General features: G+C 46.0%; 1 protein-coding gene across 1 annotated transcript in view; it reads right to left on the bottom strand.

Moving 5' to 3' along the window:
* Nucleotides 1–15,779, bottom strand: part of LOC137367180 (dynein axonemal heavy chain 8-like) — a 2,531,605-nt gene that overhangs the window by 1,028,442 nt on the left and 1,487,384 nt on the right. The window lies entirely within an intron of this gene.

The raw sequence follows: 15,779 nt of genomic DNA on the forward strand, positions 1-15,779 counted from the left end.
ATGGAATACTCTCCACTTGCCTGGATGAGTGCAGCTCCAACAACACTCAAGAAGTTTAAAAGCATCGAGGACAAAGCTTGATTGGCACTCCATTGACCACCTTAAACATTTACTCCCTCCACCACAGGCGGACTGTGGTTGCAGTGTGAACCATCTACAAGATGCAGTGCAGCAACTTGCCAAGACTCGTTCAACAGCACCTTCCAAACCCATAACCTCCAGCACCCAGAACGACATGGGCAGCAGACGCATGAGAAAATCACCATCTGCAAGCAACCCTCCAAATCACACTCCATCCTGACTTGGATATATTGCTGTTTCTTTACTGCCGCTGGGTCAAAAGCCTGGAATGCCCTCATCATTAGCACTGTGGGCTGAATTTTGTTGAGGTTCCAACGTCAGGCTCTGTGGCGAAGGGGACTGGAAGATCGTTCCAGCAGTGGCCCACCACGGAGCTTGACGCTGGGAGTGCCAGGCTCAATCTTCCTGGCGCAGCGAGGCTCATGGTGGCCCTCCTGCTGCTGGGTTATGAGACCCAACTTTAAATATTTAAACCAAGCACATGAATACATTCATATTCAATCAGCATTAATAATGTAGCCGAGTTGGGGAGGGGTGACCTCTCTACTTTGAGCAGTTGCAGGAGGATGGCGGGGGGCGGGGGGAAGGTCAAATCTTCCATGTAAGTGTTTTGCAGGGGGAGGAGAGGGCAAATATTATATGTAAGTGTAGTTAGTGAAGGGGGAAGGGCTATGGGTTTAAATATTTAAATTTAGCAGCAGGTCTGGCTGCCCATTAAAAATGGCTCCAGCGCCCGTGCAGAGGCAGTTGATGCCGTTGCTGACATCGCAGAGCCCGCCCCCACCATATGATTGTGAGGCGGGGGCGGCCCAACTGACATATTATCATGAGCCGCCATGCACGAGATCACGGCGGCATGGCGGCGCGCATTCTGCATTTCATCTGCCGCTGGACATGAAATCCAGCCCGTGGGTATACAAACATAGAAACATAGAAAATAGGAGCAGGAGTAGGCCATTCAGCCCTTCGAGCCTGCTCCACCATTCATTATGATCATGGCTGATCATCCAACTCAGTAGCCTGTTCCCGCTATCGCCCCATATCCTTTGATCCCTTTCGACCCAAGAGCTATATCTAGCTCCTTCTTGAAAACATACAACATTTTGGCCTCAACTGCTTTCTATGGTAGCGAATCCCACAGGCTCACCACTCTCTGGGTGAAGAAATTTCTCCTCATCTCAGTCCTGAATGGTTTACCCCATATCCTTAGACTATGATCCCTGGTCCTGGGCTCCCCCACCATCGGGAACATCCTTCCTGCATCTACCCTGTCAAGTCCTGTTAGAATTTTATAAGTTTCTATGAGATCCCCCCTCACTCATCTGAACTCCAGCAAATATAATCCTAACCGACTCAATCTCTCATACGTCAGTCCCACCATCCCAGGAATCAGTCTGGTAAACCTTCGTTGCACTCCCTCGATAGCAAGAACATCCTTCCTCAGATAAGGAGACCAAAACTGCACGCAATATTTCAGGTGTGGCCTCACCAAGGCCCAGTATAATTGCAGCAAGACATCCCTGCTTCTGCATTTGAATCCTCTCGCTATGAAGGCCAACATACCACTTGCCTTTCTTAACACCTGTTGCACCTGCATGCTTACCTTCAGCAACTGGTGTACGAGAACACCCAGGTCTAACTGCATATTCCCCTCTCTCACTTTATAGCCATTCAGATAATAATCTGCCTTCCTGTTTTTACTACCAAAATGGATAACCTCACATTTATCCACATTATACTGCATCTGCCATGCATTATCCTGCTCACTCAACTTGTCCAAATCACCCTGAAGCCTCTCTGCATCCTCCTCACAACTCACCCTCCCACCCAGTTTTGTGTCACCTGCAAATATGGAGATATTACATTTAGTTTCCTCATTTAAATCATTAATGTATATTGTGAATAGCTGGGGTCCGAGCACCGATCCCTGCGGTATCCCACTAGTCACTGCCTGCCATTCGGAAAAAGACCCATTTATCCCTGCTCTTTGTTTCCTGTCCGCCAACCAATTTTCTATCCATCGCAGTACACCACCCCCAATCCCATGCGCTTTAATCTCTTATGTGGGACTTTGTTGAAACCCTTTTGAAAGTGCAAATAAACCACATCCACCGGCTCGCCCTCATTAACTCTACTAGTTACATCCTTGCAGAATTCTAGTAGATTTGTCAAGCATGATTTCCCTTTCATAAATCCATGCTGACTCTGCCCGATTCTACCACTGTTCTCTCAGTGCTCTGCTATAAAATCTTGGAGAACGGACTCTGGAATTTTCCCCACTACCAATGTCAGGCTGACTCGTCTATAATTCCCTGCTTTCTCTCGACCTCCCTTTTTAAATAGTGGGGTTACATTAGCTACCCTCCAATCTGTAGGAACTGTTCCAGAGTCTATAGAATCTTGGAAGATGACCACCAATGCATCCATTATTTCTGGGGCCACTTCCTTAAGTACTCTGGGATGCATATCATCAGGCCCTGGGGATTTATTGGCCTTCAATCCCATCAATTTCTCCAACACCATTTTTCTACTAATATTGATTTCTTTCAGTTCCTATCTCCCACTAAGCCCTGTGTTCCCCAACATTTCTGAAAGACGAAGCTTTGGAAGAATATCGGGAACGTAGGACCAATCTGAAACGAGGAATTAAGAGGGCTAAAAGGGGTCATGAAATATCTTGAGCAAACAGGGTTAAGGAAAATCCCAAAGCCTTTTATTCATATATAAGGAGCAAGAGGGTAACTAGAGAAAGGATTGGCCCACTCAAGGACAAAGGAGGAAAGTTATGCGTGGAGTCAGAGAAAATGGGTGAGATTCTAAACGAGTACTTTGCATCGGCATGAGAGGGACATGAAGGATGTTGAGGTTAGGGACGGATGTTTGATTACTCTAGGTCAAGTCGACATAAGGAGGGAGGAAATGTTGGGTATTCCAAAAGGCATTAAGGTGGACAAGTCCCCAGGTCCGGATGGGATCTATCCCAGATTACTGAGGGAAGCGAGAGAGGAAATAGCTGGGGCCTTAACAGATATCTTTGCAGCATCCTGAAACACGGGTGAGGTCCCGGAGGACTGGAGAATTGCTAATGTTGTCCCCTTGTTTCAGAAGGGTAGCAGGGATATCCAGGTAATTATAGACCGGTGAGCCTGACGTCAGTGGTAGGGAAGCTGCTGGAGAAGATACTGAGGGATAGGATCTATTCCCATTTGGAAGAAAATGGGCTTATCAGTGATAGGCAACATGGTTTTGTGCAGGGAAGGTCATGTCTTACCAACTTAATAGAATTCTTTGAGGAAGTGACGAAGTTGATTGATGAGGGAAGGGCTGTAGATGTCATATACATGGACTTCAGTAAGGCGTTTGACAAGGTTCCCCATGGTAGGCTGATGGAGAAAGTGAAGTCGCATGGGGTCCAGGGTGTACTAGCTAGATGGATAAAGAACTGGCTGGGCAACAGGAGACAGAGAGTAGCAGTGGAAGGGAGCTTCTCAAAATGGAGACGTGTGACCAGTGGTGTTCCACAGGGATCCGTGCTGGGACCACTGTTGTTTGTGATATACATAAATGATTTGGAGGAAAGTCTGATTAGCAAGTTTGCAGACGACACTAAGATTGGTGGAGTAGCAGATAGTGAAGGGGACTGTCAGAGAATACAGCAGAATATAGATGGATTGGAGAGTTGGGCAGAGAAATGGCAGATGGAGTTCAATCAGGGTAAATGCGAGGTGATGCATTTTGGAAGATCCAATTCAAGAGTGAACTATACAGTAAATGGAAAAGTCCTGGGGAAAATTGATGAACAGCGAGATTTGGGTGTTCAGGTCCATTGTTCCCTGAAGGTGGCAACATTTGGCCACATTTGGAATACTGCGTGCAGTTCTGGTCGCCACATTACCAAAAAGATGTGGATGCTTTGGAGAGGGTGCAGAGGAGGTTCACCAGGATATTGCCTGGTATGGAGGGCGCTAGCTATGAAGAGAGGTTGAGTAGATTAGGATTATTTTCATTAGAAAGGCGGAGGTTGAGGGGGGACCTGATTGAGGTGTACAAAATCATGAGAGGTATAGACAGGGTGGATAGCAAGAAGCTTTTTCCCAGAGTGGGGGATTCAAATACTAGGGGTTACGAGTTCAAAGTGAGAGGGGTAAAGTTTAGGGGGGATATGCATGGAAAGTTCTTTACGCAGAGGGTGGTGGGTGCCTGGAACGCGTTGCCAGCGGAGGTGGTAGATGCAAACACGATAGCGTCTTTTAAGATGTATCTAGACAGATACATGAATGGGCAGGAAGCAAAGAGATACAGACCCTTAGAAAATAGGCAACTTGTTTAGGTAGAGGATCTGGATCGGCGCAGGCTTGGAGGGCCGAAGGGCCTGTTCCTGTGCTGTAATTTTCTTTGTTCTTTGTTCTTTGATATTTGTGTCCTCCTTTGTGAAGACAGAACCAAAGTATGCACTTAGTTGGTCAGCCATTTCTTTATTCCCCATAATAAATTCCCCTGTTTCTGACTGCAAGGGACCTACATTTGTTTTCACCAATCTTTTTCTCTTCACATACCTATAGAAACTTTTACTGTCAGTTCTTATGTTCCCCGCAAGCTTGCTCTCGTACTCTATTTTCCCCTTCTTATTAAATCCCTTGGTCCTCTTTTGCTGAATTCTAAACTGCTCCCAATCCTCAGGTCTGTTGTTTTTCCTGGCAAATTTATATGCCTCTTCCTTGGATCTAATGCTGTCTCTAATTTCCCTTGTAAGCCATGGTTTCCTGTTTTACTTTTGCGTCAGACAGGAATAAACAATTGTTGCAGTTCATCCATGCGCTCTTTAAATGTTTGCCATTGCCTATCCACCATCATACCTTTAAGTAACGTTTCCCAATCCGTCGTGGCCAACTTGTACCTCATATCTTTGTAGTTTCCTTTACTAAGATTCGGGACCCTTGTCTCAGAATCAACTACGTCACTCTCCATCTTGATGAAGAATGTTATCATGTTAAGGTCGCTCATCCCCAAGGGGTCTCACATCACTAGATTGTCAATTATTCCTCTCTCATTACACAATACCCAGTCTAGGATGGCCTGTTCTCTAGTTGGTTCCTCAACGTATTGGTCCAGAAAACCATCCTGTATACATTCCAAGAATTCCTCCTCTGCGGTATTGTGACTAATTTGATTTGTCCAATCTATATGCAGATTAAACTCACCCATAATTACAGATGTTCCTTTATCGCATGTGTCTCTAATTTCCTGTTTAATGCCATTCCCAACATCACCACTACAGTTTGGGGGTCGATATACAACCCCCAATAACGTTTTTTGCCCCTTAATGTTTCTCAGCTCTACCCATACAGATTCCACATCGTCAGAGCTAATATCTTTCCTCACTATTGCGTTAATTTCCTCTTTAACCAGCAATGCAACTCCACCACCTTTTGCTTTTTGTCTGTTCTTCCTAAATACTGAATATCCCTGGATGTTCATTTCCCACCCCTGGTCACCTTGCAGCCATGTCTCCAAGGGTGTACCTACACCATGTGGATTTCAGTGGTTCAAGAAGACAGCTCACTGACACCCTCTCCAAGGCAATTAGGAGTGGGCCTTGCCACATCCCATGTATGAATATTGAAAAAAAAATTGTAGTCAAGGTCCATAGACTTTGCTCAGCCATTTCTTGACAATATGTGGAGGAAATAGAATTGGCTGAAGACTGGCTTTTGAGATGCTGGGACCCCAGGGAGAAGCCGAGATGGATCAACTACTCAGCACTTTTCATTGAAGCTGGTTGCAAACACTTCAGCTTTGTCTTTTGTACTCACGTGCTGTGCTCTGCCATCACTGATGACAAGGATGTTCGTAGAGCCTGCCCCTGGTTAGTTGTTTAATTGTTTGCTGCCATTCACGATTGGATGTAGCAGGACTGCAAAGGTTTAATCTGACCTGTTCATTTCAGAATCATTTAGTTCTGCTGTTTTACATGTATGAGCTCCTCTGTTGTAGGTTCACCAGGGTGGCTCCTCATTTTTAGCTATGCCTCGTGCTGCTCCTGGCATGCTGTCCTACACTCCGCTTTCAATGATGGTCGGACCCTGGCTTGATGGTATGGTAAAATGAGGGACAGCAGAGCCATGAGTTTACAGATTGTGGTGGAACACAATTTTGCTGATTGCCCACAGCGCCTCATGAACGTCCAGTTTTGAACTTAGAATCATAGAGACATAGAGTTAATCAGCACAGAAACAGGCCCTTTGGCCATTAAGCACCTAATTATTCTAATCCCATTTGCCAGCACTTGGCCTATAGCCTTGTCTGCTGTGGCATTTCAAGTGTTCATCTAAATACTTCTTAAATGTTGTGAGAATTCCTGCCTCAACCACCCCTTCAGGCAGTGCATTCAGGCTTCCAACTACCCTCTGGGTGAAAACATTTTTCCTCAAATCCCCGCTAAACCTCCTGCCCCTTATCTAAAATCTATGCCCCTGGTTATTGACCCCTCTGCTAAGGGAAAACGTTTCTTCCTATCTAACCTATCAATGCCCCTCATAATTTTGTATACCTCAATCATGACCCCCCTCAGCCTTCTCTGCTCTAAGGAAAGCAACCCTAGCCTTTTCAGTCTCTCTTCACAGCTGAAATGCTCCAGCCCAGGCAAAATCCTGGTGAATCTTCTCTGCACCCTCTCCAGTGCAATTACATCCGTCCTGCAGTGTGGTGCCCAGAACTGTACACAGTACTCCAGCTGTGGCCTAACTAGCATTTTATACAGCTCCATCATAACCTCAACCTCATAACCTCATAATCTCGCCGCATTCTGAGATCCACACTCAGTGCTATGCGCCGCCACATGCACACACTGAACCTCTCTCTCCAGCAGCACCGCCTCACCTTATCTCAAAGTTGTTCGACTCCGCAGTTTCATTTCCTCTTTCATCTCATCCGAAGCATCAACAAAAAACTTTTTTTCTTCCTTTCAGATGTCAAGGAACGCAAGCTCCAGGAGCTGATGGGGGCGAATGCTCCTCCAGATCCTCCTTCCGCTTCACTTCCCTCTGACTCCACCCCTTCTGATCTGATCCCTTGCCGTGTATTCACTATACCCTCTGACCTTCCCCTCTCTGATGCTGAATGTTCTGTACTCAGCAAAGGTCTCAGTTTTATCCTCTGACGTCCCCACCTCAATGACTTTCGCGCTCGGCATGACGTTGAGCTCTTCTTCCGTCGCCTCCGCCTCCCGGCTCACTTCTTTGACCAGGAGTCCTCCCCCCGACCAGCAGACCCATTTACCCGCCTCCAGCATTCTCCCTCTACCTGGACCCCTCCCCCTGGCCTCTTACCCGCTCTTGATCTCTTCATTGAAAACTGCTGGTGAGACATTGGTCATCTCAATTTCTTTGCCCCCCACCACTCACTCTAACCTATCCCCCTCTGAACTTGAGGCACTCCGTTCTCTCAGGTCTAACCCCGACATGGTCATCAAACCTGCAGACAAGGGTGGTGCTGTTGTTGTATGGCGTACCGACCTCTACCTTGCAGAAGCTCAACGCCAACTCACAGACACTTCTTCCTACCTCCCTCTGGACTATGACCCCACCACCGAACATCAAGCCACTGTCCAAAGGACTGTCACTGACCTCATCTCCTCTGGAGATCTTCCGTCTACAGCTTCTAACCTCATGGTCCTGCAACCCCGGACAGCCCGCTTCTACCTCCTTCCCAAAATCCACAAACGGGACTGTCCCGGCAGACCCATTGTGTCAGCCTGCTCCTGCCCCACTGAACTTATTTCTTCCTATCTTGACTCTATCTTTTCTCCGCTGGTCCAGTCTCTTCCCACCTACATCCATGACTCTTCTGACGCCCTACGTCATTTTGACAATTTCCAGTTTCCTGGTCCCAACCACCTCCTCTTCCCTAGGGACGTCCAATCGCTCTACACCTCCATCCCCCACCAGGATGGTTTAAGGGCTCTCCGCTTCTTCCTTGAACAGAGACCCAACCAGTCCCCATCCACCACCGCCCTCCTCTGCCTGGCTGAACTTGTTCTCACATTGAACAATTTCTCCTTCAACTCCACTCACTTCCTTCATGTAAAAGGTGTCGCTATGGGTACCCGCATGGGTCCTAGTTATGCCTGACATTTTGTGGGATACGTCGAGCATTCTTTGTTCCAGTCCTACTCAGGCCCTCTCCCCAAACTCTTTTTCCAGTACATTGATGACTGCATCGGTACCGTTTCCTGCTCCCGCCCTGAACTGGAAAACTTTATCAACTTTGCTTCCAATTTCCACCCTTCTCTCACCTTTACATGGTCCATCTCTGACATTTCCCTTCCCTTCCTCGACTTCTCTGTCTCCATCTCTGGGGATAGGTTGTCTATTAATATCCATTATAAGCCCACCAACTCCCACAGCTACCTGGACTGGACTTCTTCACATCCTACCTCCTGTAAGGACTCCATTCCATTCTCCCAGTTTCTCCGTCTCCGACGCATCTGCTCTGATGATGCTACCTGCCATGACGGTGCTTCTAATATGACCTCCTTTTTCCTCAACCGAGGATTCCCCCCCCCACTGTTGTTGACAGGGCCCTCAACCGTGTCCGGCCCATTTCCCGCACCTCTCCCCTCACCCCTTCCCCTTCCTCCCAGAACCGTGATAGGGTTCCCCTTGTCCTCACTTTCCACCCCATCAGCCTCCATATCCAAAGGATCATCCTCCCCCATTTCCGCCACCTCCAGCGTGATGCCACTACCAAACGCATCTTCCCCTCCCTCCCCCTGTCAGCATTCCGAAGGGATCATTCCCTCCGTGACACCCTGGTCCACTCCTCCATTACACCCACCACCTCGTCCCCGTCCCATGGCACCTTCCCCTGCAATCGCAGGAGGTGTAATACCTGCCCATTTACCTCCTCTCTCCTCACTATCCCAGGCCCCAAACACTCCTTTCAGGTGAAGCAGTGATTTACTTGTACTTCTTTCAATGTAGTGTACTGTATTCGCTGCTCACAATGTGGTCTCCTCTACATGGGGGAGACCAAACGCAGACTGGGTGACGGCTTTGCAGAGCACCTCCGCTCAGTCTGCAAGCAGGACCCTGAGCTTCCGGTTGCTTGCCATTTCAACACTCCCCCCTGCTCTCATGCTCACATCTCTGTCCTGGGATTGCTGCAGGGTTCAAGTGAACATCAACGCAAGCTCGAGGAACAGCATCTCATTTATCGATTAGGCACACTACAGCCTGCCGGACTGAACATTGAGTTCAATAATTTCAGAGCATGACGGGCCCCCCATTTTACTTTTATTTTTAGTTATTTTTTCTTTTTTTCTTTTTTACAATTTTTTTTTGTTTATTTCATTTCATCTTAGTTTGTTCAATTTGCTTACCCACTGTTTTTTTTTCATGTTTGTACTTGCTGCTGTTCAATCTTCAGTCCGTTAACACCCTATCTGCACTAATGCTTTGTCTTTCAACACGCCATTAACATATTGTTTGCCTTTGCTCCATGACCTTTTGGTCAGCTATGTGGCCTTGTCCAATCTACACCTTCTCCTTTGTTATCTCTTGCCCCACCCCCGCCTCACTTGCTTATAACCTTTGACATTTCTAATATTTGCTAGTTCCGAAGAAGGGTCACTGACCCGAAACGTTAACTCTGCTTCTCTTTCCACAGATGCTGCCAGACCTGCTGAGTGGTTCCAGCATTTCTTGTTTTTATTTCAGATTTCCAGCATCCGCAGTATTTTGCTTTTATCCATCATAACCTCCCTGCTCTTATATTCTATGCCTCGGATAATAAAGGCAAGTATCCCATATGCCTTCCTAACCACCTTATCTACCTGTGCTGCTGCCTTCAGTGATCTATCGACAAGTACACCAAGGTCCCTCTGACCTTCTGTACTTCCTGGGGTCCTACCATCCATTGTATATTCCCTTGCCTTGTTAGTCCTCCCGAAATGTATCACTCACACTTCTCAGGATTAAATTCCATTTGCCACTTCTCCACCCATCTATATTGTCCTGTAATCTAAGGCTTTCCTCCTCACTATTTATGACACCACCACTTTTTGTGTCATCTGCGAACTTACTGATCATACCTCCTATTTTCATGTCCAAATCATTAATGTACACTACAAGCAGCAAGGCTCCCAGCACCGATCCCTGTGGTACACCACTGGTCACAGGCTTCCACTCACAAAAACAACCAAAGAACAAAGAACAAAGAAAATTACAGCACAGGAACAGGCCCTTCGGCCCTCCAAGCATGCGCCAATCCAGATCCTCTATCTAAACATGACGCCTATTTTCTAAGGGTCTGTATCTCTTTACTTCCTGCCCATTCATGTATCTGTCCAGATACATCTTAAAAGACGCTTTCGTGCCCGCGTCTACCACCTCCGCTGGCAACGCGTTCCAGGCACCCACCACCCTCTGCGTAAAGAACTTTCCACGCATATCCCCCCTAAACTTTTCCCCTCTCACTTTGAACTCGTGACCCCTAGTAATTGAATCCCCTACTCTGGGAAAAAGCTTCTTGCTATCCACCCTGTCAAAACCTCTCATGATTTTGTACACCTCAATCAGGTCCCCCCTCAACCTCTGTCTTTCTAATGAAAATAATCCTAATCTACTCAACCTCTCTTCATAGCGAGCGCCCTCCATACCAGGCAACATCCTGGTGAACCTCCTCTGCACCCTCTCCAAAGCATCCACATCCTTTTGGTAATGTGGCGACCAGAACTGCACGCAGTATTCCAAATGTGGCCGAACCAAAGTCCTACACAAATGTAACATGACCTGCCAACTCTTGTACTCAATACCCCGTCCGATGAAGGAAAGCATGCCGTATGCCTTCTTGACCACTCTATTGACCTGCGTTGCCACCTTCAGGGAACACCCAAATCTCTCTGTTCATCAATTTTCCCCAGGACTTTTCCATTTAATTTTTACTTCACTCTTGAATTGGATCTTCCAAAATGCATCACCTCGCATTTACCCTGATTGAACTCCATCTGCCATTTCTCTGCCCAACTCTCCAGTCTATCTATATTCTGCTGTATTCTCTGACAGTCCCCTTCACTATCTGCTACTCCACCAATCTTAGTGTCGCCTGCAAACTTGCTAATCAGACCACCTATACTTTCATCCAAATCATTTATGTATATCACAAACAACAGTGGTCCCAGCACGGATCCCTGTGGAACACCACTGGTCACACGTCTCCATTTTGAGAAACTCCCTTCCACTGCTACTCTCTGTCTCCTGTTGCCCAGCCAGTTCTTTATCCATCTAGCTAGTACACCTTGGACCCCATGCACCTTCACTTTCTCCATCAGCCTACCATGGGGAACCTTATCAAACACCATACTGAAGTCCATGTATATGAAATCTACAGCCCTTCCCTCATCAATCAACTTTGTCACTTCCTCAAAGAATTCTATTAAGTTGGTAAGACATGACCTTTCCTGCACAAAACCATGTTGCCTATCACTGATAAGCCCATTTTTTTCCAAATGGGAATAGATCCTATCCCTCAGTAACTTCTCCAGCAGCTTCCCTACCACTGACGTCAGGCTCACCGGTCTATAATTACCTGGATTATCCCAGCTACCCTTCTTAAACAAGGGGACAACATTAGCAATTTTCCAGTCCTCCGGGACCTCACCCGTGTTTAAGGATGCTGCAAAGATATCTGTTAAGGCCCCAGCTATTTCCTCTCTCGCTTCCCTCAGTAATCTGGGATAAATCCCATCCGGACCTGGGGACTTGTCCACCTTAATGCCTTTTAGAATACCCAACACTTCCTCCCTTCTTATGCCGACTTGACCTCGAGTAATCAAACATCTGTCCCTAACCTCAACATCCGTCATGTCCCTCTCCTCGGTGAATACCGATGCAAAGTACTCGTTTAGAATCTCACCCATTTTCTCTGACTCCACGCATAACTTTCCTCCTTTGTCCTTGAGTGGGCCAATCCTTTCTCTCGTTACCCTCTTGCTCCTTATATATGAATAAAAGGCTTTGGGATTTTCGACCATTACCCTCTACCTCCTGCCACTCAGCCAATTTTGGATCCAATTTGCCTAATTTCCCTCGATCCTATGGACTGTTACCTTTTTAACCAATCTCCCATGCGGGACATTATCAAAAGCCTTACTGAAGTCCATGTGGACTACATCAACTGCTTTACACTCGTCTACACATCTCGTCACTGCCTTGAAAAATTCAATCAAGTTATTTCTAGATCTTTTCTGAATCGATCTCATGATGGAGATTATTGCTCGTGTGAAGAAAGGAACTTGTCTCCATAAGGACTGTGCGGTGGTTACTCTTCTTTTATTTGTTTCTGGGATGTGAGCATCACTGGCAAGGCCCATCCCTAATTAAACTTGAGAAGGTGAACCACGTTCTTGAACCACTGCAATACATGCGGTGTAAGGCACTGTGCTATGACGGATGGAATTCTGGAATTGTGATTCAGCAAAAGTGAAGGAATGGTAATATTGTTTCAACTCAGGATGGTGTGTGACTGGGAGAGGAACTTTCAGGTGGTGGTTCCCATGCTTCTGCTATCCTTGGTTCTCCTAGGTGGTAAAGGATACGGATATGGAAGGTGTTCTCGAAGGAGGCTTGATGAGTTGCTGCAGACTGCAGCCAGTAGGTGATAGGAGAATGGTGGGGATGTGGTAGAGAATATGGGGTTAATGTAGGATTCGTGTAAATGGGTGGTTGTTGGTCGGCACAGACTCGGTGGGCCGAAGGGCCTGTTTCAGTGCTGTATCTCTAAATAAATAAATAAAATAAAAAATAAATAAATAAAGGTAAGTGGAGAGTATTCCATTACACATCTGGCACATGTCCTATAGATAGTGGACAGGCTTTGGAGAGTCCGGAGGTGAGTACTGGCCACAGAATTCCCAACTTCTGACCTGCTCGTGTTGCCACAGTATTTATATGCCTGGTCCAGTTAAGTTTCTAGTCAATGGTAACCCTCAGAATGTTGATGGTGTGGGATTCAGTGTATTAATGCTGTTGAATGTCAAAGGGAGGTTGTTAGATTTTCTCTTGTGGGAAATGGTCATTGCCTAACACTTGTGTGGTGTGAATCTTACTTTCTACTTATTAGCTCAAGCCCGAATATTGTTCAGGTGTTGCTGCATCCGGGAGATGACTGCTTCAGTATCTGAGGAGTTGCAAAATGGTACTGAACACTGAGCAATCATCAGCAGACATCTCCACTTCTGACCTTATGTTGACGAGCAGGTTATTGATGAAGCAGCTGAAGCTGTTTGGGCCTCGGACATTACCCTGAGGAACACCTGCAAAGCTGACATGATTGGTCTCCAACAACTACAGCCATCTTCCTTTGTGATAGGTATGACTCCAACCAGCATAGAGTTTTCTCCAATTTCCATTGACTTAAATTTTGCTCGGGCGCCTTGGTGCCACACTTGGTCAAATTTGCCTTGATGTCAAGGGTAGTCACTATCATCTCACCTCTGGAATTTGACTCTTTTGTCCATGTTTGGACCAAAGCTGCAATGTGGTCTGCAGCCTATTAGCCTTGGTGGAACCAAAACTGAGAATTGTTGAGCAAGTTGTTGCTAAGTAATAATTCCTGATAGCACTGCTGAGGACACCTTCCACCACTTTACTGATGATTGAGAGTAGGTTGATGGGGCAGTAATTGACCAGAGTAGATTTGTCCTGCTTTTTGTGGACCATTGTCACTCCTATTAATACTGCCATAGATAGACGTATCTGCAACAGGTAGCTTGATGAGAATTAGGTTAAATCCTTTTTTCCCTTGTGTTGGTTCTCTCACTATATGCCGCAGACCCAAACTGGCGGCTATGTTCTTCAGGGCTTGGCCAGCTTAGTTAGTAGTAGTGCTACCGAAGCACTCTTGGTGATGTACATTGAAGTCCTTCCACCCACAGTATGTTCTGTGTCCTTGCTACCTTCTGAGCTTCTTCCAAGTGGGTATCCAACATGGAGGAGCACTGATTCATCAACTGAGAAAGGTTGAAAGGTGGTAATCAGCAGGAGGTTTCCTTGCTGTTTGCCCAGATGCATTGAGTCTTGATGAGTTCAGGAGGCAATGTTAAGAATTCCTAGGATTATTCCCTCCCGACTGGAAACCACTGTGCTATCACCTCTGGTGGGTCTGCTCTACCACTGGATAGGACATACCCAGGGATGGTAAAGGAGGAGTCGAGGACATCGGCTGTAAGGTATGACTGTCAGGCTGTAGCTTAACTAGTCTGTGGGACATCTCTCCAAATTTTGGCACAAGATGTTAGTGAGGAGGACTTTGCAGGGTTGTCTGACCTGGGTGTGTCTTTTTCATCTCCCATGCTTAGGTCGACACTAGATGTTCAGTTCGGTTTTATTATTATTCAACTTTTTTTGTCGCGGTTTCATATAACTGAGTGGCTAGCTAGGCTATTTCAGTTAAGAATGAACCACATTGCTGCAGGTCTGGAGTCACATGTGGACTAGACCAGTTAAGGACAGCAGATTTCCTTCCCTCAAGGACATAAGTGAACCAGATGGGTTTTCTCGACAATCCAGTTTTTTCATTGCCACTGTGCTGATACTAGCTCTTTATTCCAGATTTATTAAAATAATTGAATTTTAAGTTCTCCAGCTGCCGTGATAGGGTTTGAACTCATATCTACATATCATTAGCCCAGGCTTCTGGATTACTTGTCCAGTAACATAAACACTATGGCTACTGTTCCTGATACAGGTAGTCCTGCATTTTAGCTTCACTAAGTTGGCACCTCATTTTTAGGAATGCCTGGTGCTGTTCCCGGGATGCTTTTCTGCACTCCTCATTAAACCAGTGTTGATCCCCTGGCATGATGGTATTGATAGAGGGATATGCCAGGCCATGAGATTACAGGTTTTGGTGGAATACAATTCTGCTGCTGCTGATAGCCTACAGTGCTTCATGGATGTTCAGTTTTGAGCTGCTAGATCTGTGCTGAACCTATCCCATTTAACATAGTGGTAGTGCCACACAGCACAATTATCTTCCACCTTTCTATCTTAAATGGCTTTATATATTTAAGACAACTGTAAGAAAGAAAAATGTTCAAAAAAAGCAGACATACCTTTCTTTCTTCTTTCTTCTGTGCTACAGGTGAAAGGCTACTGCTCAGTTTTCAAGTGTAAAAAGAAGGCTGATTCATGCTCATAACAATGGCCTGTTTTTTTTAATTCTGGGAAATCGTATACTGTGCAGTAATAAACTCATATTTTACCGAAAGAAAAACCTAGGAAAAACTTGCTATCACTTTAGGCACTTTACAGGGAAAACACATAACTTGGCTATTAATTTTTATTTAACTATAACATAGAAACAACAAATTGCATTTATATAGTGCCTTTACCATTTTAAAACTTCCCAAAATATTTCACAGGAGCATTATCAAATAAATTTTGATAATGTGCCACATAAGGAGATATTAGAACAGATGACCATAATCTTGTCCAAAGAGGTAGTTTTAAGGAGCATCTTAAAGGAGAAGAGTGAGGCAAAGCGGTGGAGAGATACAGAGAAAGAGTTCCAGAACTTCGGGCCGAGACAGTTGAAGGCATGGCCCCCAGTGGTGGAGCAATTAAAATCAGGGATGCGCAAAAAGTCAGAATTGGAGGAGCAGAGATTTTGGAGGGTTGTAGAGCTGGAAGAGGTTACAG

The sequence above is a fragment of the Heterodontus francisci genome, chromosome 3, assembly GCF_036365525.1.
Source record: "Heterodontus francisci isolate sHetFra1 chromosome 3, sHetFra1.hap1, whole genome shotgun sequence".
NCBI classification, from domain to species: domain Eukaryota; kingdom Metazoa; phylum Chordata; class Chondrichthyes; order Heterodontiformes; family Heterodontidae; genus Heterodontus; species Heterodontus francisci.